This window comes from Taudactylus pleione, unplaced genomic scaffold, assembly GCF_031769625.1.
Source record: "Taudactylus pleione unplaced genomic scaffold, aTauple2 ptg000050l, whole genome shotgun sequence".
In the NCBI taxonomy this organism is placed as follows: domain Eukaryota; kingdom Metazoa; phylum Chordata; class Amphibia; order Anura; family Myobatrachidae; genus Taudactylus; species Taudactylus pleione.
The window spans coordinates 1642800-1655357 of NW_028284452.1; the positions used below are offsets into that span (position 1 = coordinate 1642800).

General features: G+C 39.3%; 16 non-coding genes across 16 annotated transcripts; all 16 read left to right on the forward strand.

Moving 5' to 3' along the window:
• The first annotated feature begins 45 nt into the window (after positions 1–45).
• On the forward strand, positions 46–118 carry TRNAV-CAC (transfer RNA valine (anticodon CAC)). Its single transcript has one exon. It is a non-coding gene; the product is annotated as a tRNA-Val (tRNA).
• A 228-nt stretch (positions 119–346) lies between these two features.
• TRNAV-CAC (transfer RNA valine (anticodon CAC)) lies at positions 347–419 on the forward strand. Its single transcript has one exon. It is a non-coding gene; the product is annotated as a tRNA-Val (tRNA).
• Positions 420–1208: 789 nt separating this feature from the next.
• TRNAV-CAC (transfer RNA valine (anticodon CAC)) lies at positions 1209–1281 on the forward strand. Its single transcript has one exon. It is a non-coding gene; the product is annotated as a tRNA-Val (tRNA).
• Positions 1282–1514: 233 nt separating this feature from the next.
• TRNAV-AAC (transfer RNA valine (anticodon AAC)) lies at positions 1515–1587 on the forward strand. The gene has a single exon. It is a non-coding gene; the product is annotated as a tRNA-Val (tRNA).
• Positions 1588–1857: 270 nt separating this feature from the next.
• On the forward strand, positions 1858–1930 carry TRNAV-AAC (transfer RNA valine (anticodon AAC)). Its single transcript has one exon. It is a non-coding gene; the product is annotated as a tRNA-Val (tRNA).
• A 1064-nt stretch (positions 1931–2994) lies between these two features.
• On the forward strand, positions 2995–3067 carry TRNAV-CAC (transfer RNA valine (anticodon CAC)). Its single transcript has one exon. It is a non-coding gene; the product is annotated as a tRNA-Val (tRNA).
• Positions 3068–3295: 228 nt separating this feature from the next.
• TRNAV-CAC (transfer RNA valine (anticodon CAC)) lies at positions 3296–3368 on the forward strand. The gene has a single exon. It is a non-coding gene; the product is annotated as a tRNA-Val (tRNA).
• An 882-nt stretch (positions 3369–4250) lies between these two features.
• Positions 4251–4323, forward strand: TRNAV-CAC (transfer RNA valine (anticodon CAC)). Its single transcript has one exon. It is a non-coding gene; the product is annotated as a tRNA-Val (tRNA).
• A 233-nt stretch (positions 4324–4556) lies between these two features.
• TRNAV-AAC (transfer RNA valine (anticodon AAC)) lies at positions 4557–4629 on the forward strand. The gene has a single exon. It is a non-coding gene; the product is annotated as a tRNA-Val (tRNA).
• Positions 4630–6795: 2166 nt separating this feature from the next.
• Positions 6796–6868, forward strand: TRNAV-CAC (transfer RNA valine (anticodon CAC)). Its single transcript has one exon. It is a non-coding gene; the product is annotated as a tRNA-Val (tRNA).
• A 229-nt stretch (positions 6869–7097) lies between these two features.
• Positions 7098–7170, forward strand: TRNAV-CAC (transfer RNA valine (anticodon CAC)). Its single transcript has one exon. It is a non-coding gene; the product is annotated as a tRNA-Val (tRNA).
• Positions 7171–8052: 882 nt separating this feature from the next.
• TRNAV-AAC (transfer RNA valine (anticodon AAC)) lies at positions 8053–8125 on the forward strand. Its single transcript has one exon. It is a non-coding gene; the product is annotated as a tRNA-Val (tRNA).
• A 766-nt stretch (positions 8126–8891) lies between these two features.
• TRNAV-CAC (transfer RNA valine (anticodon CAC)) lies at positions 8892–8964 on the forward strand. Its single transcript has one exon. It is a non-coding gene; the product is annotated as a tRNA-Val (tRNA).
• Positions 8965–9197: 233 nt separating this feature from the next.
• On the forward strand, positions 9198–9270 carry TRNAI-AAU (transfer RNA isoleucine (anticodon AAU)). Its single transcript has one exon. It is a non-coding gene; the product is annotated as a tRNA-Ile (tRNA).
• A 766-nt stretch (positions 9271–10036) lies between these two features.
• TRNAV-CAC (transfer RNA valine (anticodon CAC)) lies at positions 10037–10109 on the forward strand. Its single transcript has one exon. It is a non-coding gene; the product is annotated as a tRNA-Val (tRNA).
• Positions 10110–10342: 233 nt separating this feature from the next.
• On the forward strand, positions 10343–10415 carry TRNAI-AAU (transfer RNA isoleucine (anticodon AAU)). The gene has a single exon. It is a non-coding gene; the product is annotated as a tRNA-Ile (tRNA).
• Positions 10416–12558: the final 2143 nt, after the last annotated feature.

A 12558-nucleotide genomic window follows, 5' to 3' on the forward strand; every position in this document is an offset into this window, starting at 1 on the left:
CTATGGGTCTTCCAGGTTCAATATTTTTCTGTCCCTGCAGAGGCAGTTTCTGTAGTGTAGTGGTTATCACGTTCGCCTCACACGCGAAAGGTCCCCAGTTCGAAACTGGGCAGAAAAATACATTTACGTTATGATTTTAAGAGTATTCTGTTACTATGGCTCTTCCAGGTTCAATACTTTTCCGCCCTCGCAGAAGCAGTTTCTGTAGTGTAGTGGTTATCACATTCACCTAACACGCGAAAGGTCCCCTGTTCGAAACTAGGCAGAAACATACTTTTACGTTATGATTTTAATTCTGTTACTATGGCTCTTCTAGGTGCAATACTTTTCCGTTTTTGCAGAGGCAGTTTCTGTAGTGTAGTGGTTATCACGTTCGCCTCACACGCGAAAGGTCCCCATTTCGAAACTGGGCAGAAACATACTTTTACATTATGATTTTAAGAGTATTCTGTTACTATGGCTCTTCCAGGTTCAATACTTTTCCGTCCCCACAGAGGCAGTTTCTGTAGTGTAGTGGTTATCACATTCGCCTAACACGCGAAAGGTCCCCAGTTTGAAAGTGGGCAAAAACATACTTTTACTTTATGATTTTATGAGGATTCTTTTACTATGGGTCTTCCAGGTTCAATACTTTTCTGTCCCTGCAGAGGCAGTTTCTGTAGTGTAGTGGTTATCACGTTCGCCTCACACGCGAAAGGTCCCCAGTTTGAAACTGGGCAGATCCTTTTTTTTTATTTATGATTTTAGGATTTTTCTGTTACTATTAGCAGAAAAAATATTTTTGAAAGCCCATATGCAAATTGCACTTCCGAGTTTAATTCTTTTCAGTTCTCCAAGAGGCAGTTTTTGTAGTGTAGTGGTTATCATATTCATCTCATATGCGAAAGGTCCTCAGTTTGAAAGTAGTCAGAAACATACTTTTACTTTAAGATTTTATTAGTATTCTGTTACTATGGCTCTTCCAGTTTCAATACTTTTCCGTTGGCACAGACGCAGTTTCTGTAGTGTAGTGGTTATCATGTTCGCCTAACACGCAAAAAGTTCCCAGTTTGAAACTGGGCAGAAACATACTTTTACGTTATGATTTTAAGAGTATTCTGTTACTATGGGTCTTCCAGGTTCAATACTTTTCCGTCCCTGCAGAGGCAGTTTCTGTAGTGTAGTGGTTATCACGTTCGCCTCACACGCGAAAGGTCCCTGCAGAGGCAGTTTCTGTAGTGTAGTGGTTATCACGTTCGCCTCACACGCGAAAGGTCCCCAGTTCGAAACTGGGCAGAAACATACTTTTTCGTTATAATTTTAAGAGTATTCTGTTACTTTGGCTCTTCCAGGTTCATTACTTTTCCGTACCCACAGAGGCAGTTTCTGTAGTGTAGTGGTTATCACATTCGCCAAACAAGCAAAAGGTCCCCAGTTTGAAAGTGGGCAGAAACATACTTTTACTTTATGTTTTTATGAGGATACTGTTACTATGGGTCTTCCAGGTTCAATACTTTTCCAACCCCGCAGAGGCAGTTTCTGTAGTGTAGTGGTTATCACGTTCGCCTAACACACGAAAGGTCCCCAGTTCAAAACTGGGCAGAAACATTTTTTTTATTTATGATTTTAGGATTTTTCTGTTACTAGTAGCAGAAAAAATATTTTTGAAAGCCCATATGCAAATTGCACTTCCAAGTTTAATTCTTTTCCGTTCCCCAAGAGGCATTTTTCGTAGTGTAGTGGTTATGACGTTCATCTCATATGCGAAAGGTCCTCAGTTTGAAAGTAGGCAGAAACATACTTTTACTTTATGATTTTATGAGTATTCTGTTACTATGGATCTTCCAGGTTCAATAATTTACCAACCCCGCAGAGGCAGTTTCTGTAGTGTAGTGGTTATCACGTTCGCCTAACACGCGAAAGGTCCCCAGTTCGAAACTGGGCAGAAACATTTTTTTTATTTATGATTTTAGGATTTTTCTGTTACTAGTAGCAGAAAAAATATTTTTGAAAGCCCATATGCAAATTGCACTTCCAAGTTTAATTCTTTTCCGTTCCCCAAGAGGCAGTTTCTGTAGTGTAGTGGTTATCACGTTCATCTCATATGCAAAAGATCCTCAGTTTGAAAGTGGGCAGAAACATACTTTTACATTATGATTTTAAGAGTATTCTATAACCATGGCTCTTCCAGGTTCAATACTTTGCCACTCCACAAGAGGCTGTTTCTGTAGTGTAGTGGTTATTACGTTCGCCTCACACGCGAAAGGTCCCCTGTTTGAAACTGGGCAGAAATTTACTTTTACTTTATGATTTTAAGAGTATTCTGTTACTATGGCTCTTCCCGGTTCAATACTTTTCCAACCCCACAAGAGGCAGTTTCTGTAGTGTAGTGGTTATCACTTTCGCCTTACACGTGAAAGGTCCCTATTTTGAAACTGGGCTGAATTTTTTTTTTATTTTGGATTTTTCTGTTACTATTAGCAGAAAAAATATTTTTGAAAGCCCATATGCAAATTGCACATCCAAGTTTAATTCTTTTCCTTTCCCCAAGAGGCAGTTTTTGTAGTGTAGTGGTTATCACAATCATCTCATATGTGAAAGGTCCTCTGTTTGATAGTGGGCAGAAACATACTTTTACTTTATGATTTTATGATTTTTCTGTTACTATGGGTCTTCCAGGTTCAATACTTTTCAGGTCCCGCAGAGGCAGTTTCTGTAGTGTAGTGGTTATCACGTTCGCCTCACACGCCAAAGGTCCCCAGTTCGAAACTGGGCAGTAACATACTTTCACGTTATGATTTTAAGAGTATTCTGTTACTATGGCTCTTCCAGGTTCAATACTTTTCCGTACCCACAGAGGCAGTTTCTGTAGTGTAGTGGTTATCACATTCGCCTCCCACGCGAAAGGTCCCCAGTTTGAAAGTGGGCCGAAACATACTTTTACGTTATGATTTTAAGAGTATTCTGTTACTATGGGTCTTCCAGGTTCAATATTTTTCCGTCCCTGCAGAGGCAGTTTCTGTAGTGTAGTGGTTATCACGTTCGCCTCACACGCGAAAGGTCCCCAGTTCGAAACTGGGCAGAAAAATACTTTTACGTTATGATTTTAAGAGTATTCTGTTACTATGGCTCTTCCAGGTTCAATACTTTTCTGTCCTCGCAGAAGCTGTTTCTGTAGTGTAGTGGTTATCACGTTAACCTCACACGCAAAAGGTCCCCTGTTTGAAACTAGGCAGAAACATACTTTTACGTTATGATTTTAATTCTGTTACTATGGCTCTTCCAGGTGCAATACTTTTCCGTTTTTGCAGAGGCAGTTTCTGTAGTGTAGTGGTTATCACGTTCGCCTCACACGCGAAAGGTCCCCATTTCGAAACTGGGCAGAAACATACTTTTACATTATGATTTTAAGAGTATTCTGTTACTATGGCTCTTCCAGGTTCAATACTTTTCCCTCCCCACAGAGGCAGTTTCTGTAGTGTAGTGGTTATCACATTCGCCTAACAAGCGAAAGGTCCCCAGTTTGAAAGTGGGCAAAAACATACTTTTACTTTATGATTTTATGAGGATTCTTTTACTATGGGTCTTCCAGGTTCAATACTTTTGTGTCCCCGCAGAGGCAGTTTCTGTAGTGTAGTGGTTATCACGTTCGCCTCACACGCGAAAAGTCCCCAGTTTGAAAGTGAGCAAAAACATACTTTTACTTTATGATTTTATGAGGATTCTTTTACTATGGGTCTTCCAGGTTCAATACTTTTCAGTCCCTGCAGAGGCAGTTTCTGTAGTGTAGTGGTTATCACGTTCGCCTCACATGCAAAAGGTCCCCAGTTTGAAAGTGGGCAGAACCTATTTTTTTATTTATGATTTTAGGATTTTTCTGTTACTATTAGCAGAAAAAATATTTTTGAAAGCCCATATGCAAATTGCACTTCTGAGTTTAATTCTTTTCAGTTCTCCAAGAGGCAGTTTTTGTATTGTAGTGGTTATCATATTCATCTCAAATGCGAAAGGTCCTCAGTTTGAAAGTAGGCAGAAACATTCTTTTACTTTATGATTTTATTAGTATTCTGTTACTATGGCTCTTCCAGTTTCAATACTTTTCCGTTGGCACAGACGCAGTTTCTGTAGTGTAGTGGTTATCACGTTCACCTAACACGCAAAAAGTTCCCAGTTTGAAACTGGGCAGAAACATACTTTTACGTTATGATTTTAAGAGTATTCTGTTACTATGGGTCTTCCAGGTTCAATATTTTTCCGTCCCTGCAGAGGCAGTTTCTGTAGTGTAGTGGTTATCACGTACGCCTCACACGCGAAAGGTCCCCAGTTCGAAACTGGGCAGAAACATACTTTTTCGTTATGATTTTAAGAGTATTCTGTTACTATGGCTCTTCCAGGTTCATTACTTTTCCGTACACACAGAGGCAGTTTCTGTAGTGTAGTGGTTATCACATTCGCCAAACAAGCAAAAGGTCCCCAGTTTGAAAGTGGGCAGAAACATACTTTTACTTTATGTTTTTATGAGGATACTGTTACTGTGGGTCTTCCAGGTTCAATACTTTTCCAACCCCACAGAGGCAGTTTCTGTAGTGTAGTGGTTATCACGTTCGCCTAACACGCGAAAGGTCCCCAGTTCGAAACTGGGCAGAAACATTTTTTTTATTTATGATTTTATGATTTTTCTGTTACTAGTAGCAGAAAAAATATTTTTGAAAGCCCATATGCAAATTGCACTTCCAAGTTTAATTCTTTTCCGTTCCCCAAGAGGCAGTTTTCGTAGTGTAGTGGTTATCATGTTCATCTCATATGCGAAAGGTCCTCAGTTTGAAAGTAGGCAGAAACATACTTTTACTTTATGATTTTATGAGTATTCTATAACCATGGCTCTTCCAGGTTCAATACTTTGCCACTCCTCAAGAGGCTGTTTCTGTAGTGTAGTGGTTATCACGTTTGCCTCACACGCGAAAGGTCCCCTGTTTGAAACTGGGCAGAAATTTACTTTTACTTTATGATTTTAAGAGTATTCTGTTACTATGGCTCTTCCCGGTTCAATACTTTTCCAACCCCACAGAGGCAGTTTCTGTAGTGTAGTGGTTATCACTTTCGCCTTACACGTGAAAGGTCCCTATTTTGAAACTGGGCAGAATTTTTTTTTTATTTTGGATTTTTCTGTTACTATTAGCAGAAAAAATATTTTTGAAAGCCCATATGCAAATTGCACATCCAAGTTTAATTCTTTTCCTTTCCCCAAGAGGCAGTTTTTGTAGTGTAGTGGTTATCACAATCATCTCATATGCGAAAGGTCCTCTGTTTGATAGTGGGCAGAAACATACTTTTACTTTATGATTTTATGAGGATTCTTTTACTATGGGTCTTCCAGGTTCAATACTTTTCCGTACCCACAGAGGCAGTTTCTGTAGTGTAGTGGTTATCACATTCGCCTCCCACGCGAAAGGTCCCCAGTTTGAAAGTGGGCAGAAACATACTTTTACGTTATGATTTTAAGAGTATTCTGTTACTATGGGTCTTCCAGGTTCAATATTTTTCTGTACCTGCAGAGGCAGTTTCTGTAGTGTAGTGGTTATCACGTTCACCTCATACGAGAAAGGTCCCCAGTTCGAAACTGGGCAGAAAAATACTTTTACGTTATGATTTTAAGAGTATTCTGTTACTATGGCTCTTCCAGGTTCAATACTTTTCCGTCCTCGCAGAAGCAGTTTCTGTAGTGTAGTGGTTATCACGTTCACCTCACACGCGAAAGGTCCCCTGTTCGAAACTAGGCAGAAACATACTTTTACTTAATGATTTTAATTCTGTTACTATGGCTCTTCCAGGTGCAATACTTTTCCGTTTTTGCAGAGGCAGTTTCTGTAGTGTAGTGGTTATCACGTTCGCCTCACACGCGAAAGGTCACCATTTCGAAACTGGGCAGAAACATACTTTTACATTATGATTTTAAGAGTATTCTGTTACTATGGCTCTTCCAGGTTCAATACTTTTCCGTCCCCACAGAGGCAGTTTCTGTAGTGTAGTGGTTATCACATTCGCCTAACACGCGAAAGGTCCCCAGTTTGAAAGTGGGCAAAAACATACTTTTACTTTATGATTTTATGAGGATTCTTTTACTATGGGTCTTCCATGTTCAATACTTTTCTGTCCCCGCAGAGGCAGTTTCTGTAGTGTAGTGGTTATCACATTCGCCTCACACGCGAAAGGTCCCCAGTTTGAAAGTAGGCAAAAACATACTTTTACTTTATGATTTTATGAGGATTCTTTTACTATGGGTCTTCCAGGTTCAATACTTTTCTGTCCCTGCAGAGGCAGTTTCTGTAGTGTAGTGGTTATCACGTTTGCCTCACACGCGAAAGGTCCCCAGTTTGAAACTGGGCAGAACCTTTAATTTTAATTATGATTTTAGGATTTTTCTGTTACTATTAGCAGAAAAAATGTTTTTGAAAGCCCATATGCAAATTGCACTTCCGAGTTTAATTCTTTTCAGTTCTCCAAGAGGCAGTTTTTGTAGTGTAGTGGTTATCATATTCATCTCATATGCGAAAGGTCCTCAGTTTGAAAGTAGGCAGAAACTTACTTTTACTTTATGATTTTATTAGTATTCTGTTACTATGGCTCTTCCAGTTTCAATACTTTTCCGTTGGCACAGACGCAGTTTCTGTAGTGAAGTGGTTATCACATTCGCCTCCCACGCGAAAGGTCCCCAGTTTGAAAGTGGGCAGAAACATACTTTTACGTTATGATTTTAAGAGTATTCTGTTACTATGGGTCTTCCAGGTTCAATATTTTTCTGTCCCTGCAGAGGCAGTTTCTGTAGTGTAGTGGTTATCACGTTCGCCTCACACGCGAAAGGTCCCCAGTTCGAAACTGGGCAGAAAAATACTTTTACGTTATGATTTTAAGAGTATTCTGTTACTATGGCTCTTCCAGGTTCAATACTTTTCCGTCCTCGCAGAAGCAGTTTCTGTAGTGTAGTGGTTATCACATTCACCTCACACGCGAAAGGTCCCCTGTTCGAAACTAGGCAGAAACATACTTTTACGTTAATATTTTTAATTCTGTTACTATGGCTCTTCTAGGTGCAATACTTTTCCGTTTTTGCAGAGGCAGTTTCTGTAGTGTAGTGGTTATCACGTTCGCCTCACAAGCGAAAGGTCCCCATTTCGAAACTGGGCAGAAACATACTTTTACATTATGATTTTAAGAGTATTCTGTTACTATGGCTCTTCCAGGTTCAATACTTTTCCGTCCCCACAGAGGCAGTTTCTGTAGTGTAGTGGTTATCACATTCGCCTAACACGCGAAAGGTCCCCAGTTTGAAAGTGGGCAAAAACATACTTTTACTTTATGATTTTATGAGGATTCTTTTACTATGGGTTTTCCAGGTTCAATACTTTTCTGTCCCCGCAGCGGCAGTTTCTGTAGTGTAGTGGTTATCACATTCGCCTCACACTCGAAAGGTCCCCAGTTTGAAAGTGGGCAAAAACATACTTTTACTTTATGATTTTATGAGGATTCTTTTACTATGGGTCTTCCAGGTTCAATACTTTTCTGTCCCTGCAGAGGCAGTTTCTGTAGTGTAGTGGTTATCACGTTCGCCTCACACGCGAAAGGTCCCCAGTTTGAAACTGGGCAGATCCTTTTTTTTTATTTATGATTTTAGGATTTTTCTGTTACTATTAGCAGAAAAAATATTTTTGAAAGCCCATATGCAAATTGCACTTCCGAGTTTAATTCTTTTCAGTTCTCCAAGAGGCAGTTTTTGTAGTGTAGTGGTTATCATATTCATCTCATATGCGAAAGGTCCTCAGTTTGAAAGTAGTCAGAAACATACTTTTACTTTATGATTTTATTAGTATTCTGTTACTATGGCTCTTCCAGTTTCAATACTTTTCCGTTGGCACAGACGCAGTTTCTGTAGTGTAGTGGTTATCATGTTCGCCTAACACGCAAAAAGTTCCCAGTTTGAAACTGGGCAGAAACATACTTTTACGTTATGATTTTAAGAGTATTCTGTTACTCTGGGTCTTCCAGGTTCAATATTTTTCCATCCCTGCAGAGGCTGTTTCTGTAGTGTAGTGGTTATCACGTTCGCCTAACACGCGAAAGGTCCCCAGTTCGAAACTGGGCAGAAACATTTTTTTTATTTATGATTTTAGGATTTTTCTGTTACTAGTAGCAGAAAAAATATTTTTGAAAGCCCATATGCAAATTGCACTTCCAAGTTTAATTCTTTTCCGTTCCCCAAGAGGCAGTTTTCGTAGTGTAGTGGTTATCACGTTCATCTCATATGCGAAAGGTCCTCAGTTTGAAAGTAGGCAGAAACATACTTTTACTTTATGATTTTATGAGTATTCTGTTACTATGGATCTTCCAGGTTCAATACTTTTCCAACCCCACAGAGGCAGTTTCTGTAGTGTAGTGGTTATCACGTTCGCCTCACACGCGAAAGGTCCCCAGTTTGAAAGTGGGCAGAACCTATTTTTTTATTTATGATTTTAGGATTTTTCTGTTACTATTAGCAGAAAAAATATTTTTGAAAGCCCATATGCAAATTGCACTTCTGAGTTTAATTCTTTTCAGTTCTCCAAGAGGCAGTTTTTGTAGTGTAGTGGTTATCATATTCATCTCAAATGCGAAAGGTCCTCAGTTTGAAAGTAGGCAGAAACATACTTTTACTTTATGATTTTATTAGTATTCTGTTACTATGGCTCTTCCAGTTTCAATACTTTTCCGTTGGCACAGACGCAGTTTCTGTAGTGTAGTGGTTATCACGTTCGCCTAACACACAAAAAGTTCCCAGTTTGAAACTGGGCAGAAACATACTTTTACGTTATGATTTTAAGAGTATTCTGTTACTATGGGTCTTCCAGGTTCAATATTTTTCCGTCCCTGCAGAGGCAGTTTCTGTAGTGTAGTGGTTATCACGTTCGCCTCACACGCGAAAGGTCCCCAGTTCGAAACTGGGCAGAAACATACTTTTTCGTTTTGATTTTAAGAGTATTCTGTTACTATGGCTCTTCCAGGTTCATTACTTTTCCATACACACAGAGGCAGTTTCTGTAGTGTAGTGGTTATCACATTCGCCAAACAAGCAAAAGGTCCCCAGTTTGAAAGTGGGCAGAAACAAACTTTTACTTTATGTTTTTATGAGGATACTGTTACTATGGGTCTTCCAGGTTCAATACTTTTCCAACCCCACAGAGGCAGTTTCTGTAGTGTAGTGGTTATCACGTTCGCCTAATACGCGAAAAGTCCCCAGTTCGAAACTGGGCAGAAACATTTTTTTTATTTATGATTTTATGATTTTTCTGTTACTAGTAGCAGAAAAAATATTTTTGAAAGCCCATATGCAAATTGCACTTCCAAGTTTAATTCTTTTCCGTTCCCCAAAAGGCAGTTTTCGTAGTGTAGTGGTTATCACGTTCATCTCATATGCGAAAGGTCCTCAGTTTGAAAGTAGGCAGAAACATACTTTTACTTTATGATTTTATGAGTATTCTGTTACTATGGATCTTCCAGGTTCAATACTTTTCCAACCCCGCAGAGGCAGTTTCTGTAGTGTAGTGGTTATCACGTTCGCCTCACACGCGAAAGGTCCCCAGTTTGAAAGTGGGCAGAACCTATTTTTTTATTTAGGATTTTAGGATTTTTCTGTTACTATTAGCAGAAAAAATATTTTTGAAAGCCCATATGCAAATTGCACTTCTGAGTTTAATTCTTTTCAGTTCTCCAAGAGGCAGTTTTTGTAGTGTAGTGGTTATCATATTCATCTCAAATGCGAAAGGTCCTCAGTTTGAAAGTAGGCAGAAACATACTTTTACTTTATGATTTTATTAGTATTCTGTTACTATGGCTCTTCCAGTTTCAATAGTTTTCCGTTGGCACAGACGCAGTTTCTGTAGTGTAGTGGTTATCACGTTCGCCTAACACGCAAAAAGTTCCCAGTTTGAAACTGGGCAGAAACATACTTTTACGTTATGATTTTAAGAGTATTCTGTTACTATGGATCTTCCAGGTTCAATATTTTTCCGTCCCTGCAGAGGCAGTTTCTGTAGTGTAGTGGTTATCACGTTCACCTCACACGCGAAAGGTCCCCAGTTCGAAACTGGGCAGAAACATACTTTTTCGTTATGATTTTAAGAGTATTCTGTTACTATGGCTCTTCCAGGTTCATTACTTTTCCGTACACACAGAGGCAGTTTCTGTAGTGTAGTGGTTATCACATTCGCCAAACAAGCAAAAGGTCCCCAGTTTGAAAGTGGGCAGAAACAAACTTTTACTTTATGTTTTTATGAGGATACTGTTACTATGGGTCTTCCAGGTTCAATACTTTTCCAACCCCACAGAGGCAGTTTCTGTAGTGTAGTGGTTATCACGTTCGCCTAATACGCGAAAGGTCCCCAGTTCGAAACTGGGCAGAAACATTTTTTTTATTTATGATTTTATGATTTTTCTGTTACTAGTAGCAGAAAAAATATTTTTGAAAGCCCATATGCAAATTGCACTTCCAAGTTTAATTCTTTTCCGTTCCCCAAGAGGCAGTTTTCGTAGTGTAGTGGTTATCATGTTCATCTCATATGCGAAAGGTCCTCAGTTTGAAAGTAGGCAGAAACATACTTTTACTTTATGATTTTATGAGTATTCTATAACCATGGCTCTTCCAGGTTCAATACTTTGCCACTCGTCAAGAAGCTGTTTCTGTAGTGTAGTGGTTATCACATTCGCCTCACACGCGAAAGGTCCCCTGTTTGAAACTGGGCAGAAATTTACTTTTACTTTATGATTTTAAGAGTATTCTGTTACTATGGCTCTTCCCGGTTCAATACTTTTCCAACCCCACAGAGGCAGTTTCTGTAGTGTAGTGGTTATCACTTTCGCCTTACACGTGAAAGGTCCCTATTTTGAAACTGGGCAGAATTTTTTTTTTATTTTGGATTTTTCTGTTACTATTAGCAGAAAAAATATTTTTGAAAGCCCATATGCAAATTGCACTTCCAAGTTTAATTCTTTTCCGTTCCCCAAGAGGCAGTTTTCGTAGTGTAGTGGTTATCATGTTCATCTCATATGCGAAAGGTCCTCAGTTTGAAAGTAGGCAGAAACATACTTTTACTTTATGATTTTATGAGTATTCTATAACCATGGCTCTTCCAGGTTCAATACTTTGCCACTCCTCAAGAGGCTGTTTCTGTAGTGTAGTGGTTATCACGTTTGCCTCACACGCGAAAGGTCCCCTGTTTGAAACTGGGCAGAAATTTACTTTTACTTTATGATTTTAAGAGTATTCTGTTACTATGGCTCTTCCCGGTTCAATACTTTTCCAACCCCACAGAGGCAGTTTCTGTAGTGTAGTGGTTATCACTTTCGCCTTACACGTGAAAGGTCCCTATTTTGAAACTGGGCAGAATTTTTTTTTTATTTTGGATTTTTCTGTTACTATTAGCAGAAAAAATATTTTTGAAAGCCCATATGCAAATTGCACATCCAAGTTTAATTCTTTTCCTTTCCCCAAGAGGCAGTTTTTGTAGTGTAGTGGTTATCACAATCATCTCATATGCGAAAGGTCCTCTGTTTGATAGTGGGCAGAAACATACTTTTACTTTATGATTTTATGAGGATTCTTTTACTATGGGTCTTCCAGGTTCAATACTTTTCCGTACCCACAGAGGCAGTTTCTGTAGTGTAGTGGTTATCACATTCGCCTCCCACGCGAAAGGTCCCCAGTTTGAAAGTGGGCAGAAACATACTTTTACGTTATGATTTTAAGAGTATTCTGTTACTATGGGTCTTCCAGGTTCAATATTTTTCTGTACCTGCAGAGGCAGTTTCTGTAGTGTAGTGGTTATCACGTTCGCCTCATACGAGAAAGGTCCCCAGTTCGAAACTGGGCAGAAAAATACTTTTACGTTATGATTTTAAGAGTATTCTGTTACTATGGCTCTTCCAGGTTCAATACTTTTCCGTCCTCGCAGAAGCAGTTTCTGTAGTGTAGTGGTTATCACGTTCACCTCACACGCGAAAGGTCCCCTGTTCGAAACTAGGCAGAAACATACTTTTACTTAATGATTTTAATTCTGTTACTATGGCTCTTCCAGGTGCAATACTTTTCCGTTTTTGCAGAGGCAGTTTCTGTAGTGTAGTGGTTATCACGTTCGCCTCACACGCGAAAGGTCACCATTTCGAAACTGGGCAGAAACATACTTTTACATTATGATTTTAAGAGTATTCTGTTACTATGGCTCTTCCAGGTTCAATACTTTTCCGTCCCCACAGAGGCAGTTTCTGTAGTGTAGTGGTTATCACATTCGCCTAACACGCGAAAGGTCCCCAGTTTGAAAGTGGGCAAAAACATACTTTTACTTTATGATTTTATGAGGATTCTTTTACTATGGGTCTTCCATGTTCAATACTTTTCTGTCCCCGCAGAGGCAGTTTCTGTAGTGTAGTGGTTATCACATTCGCCTCACACGCGAAAGGTCCCCAGTTTGAAAGTAGGCAAAAACATACTTTTACTTTATGATTTTATGAGGATTCTTTTACTATGGGTCTTCCAGGTTCAATACTTTTGTG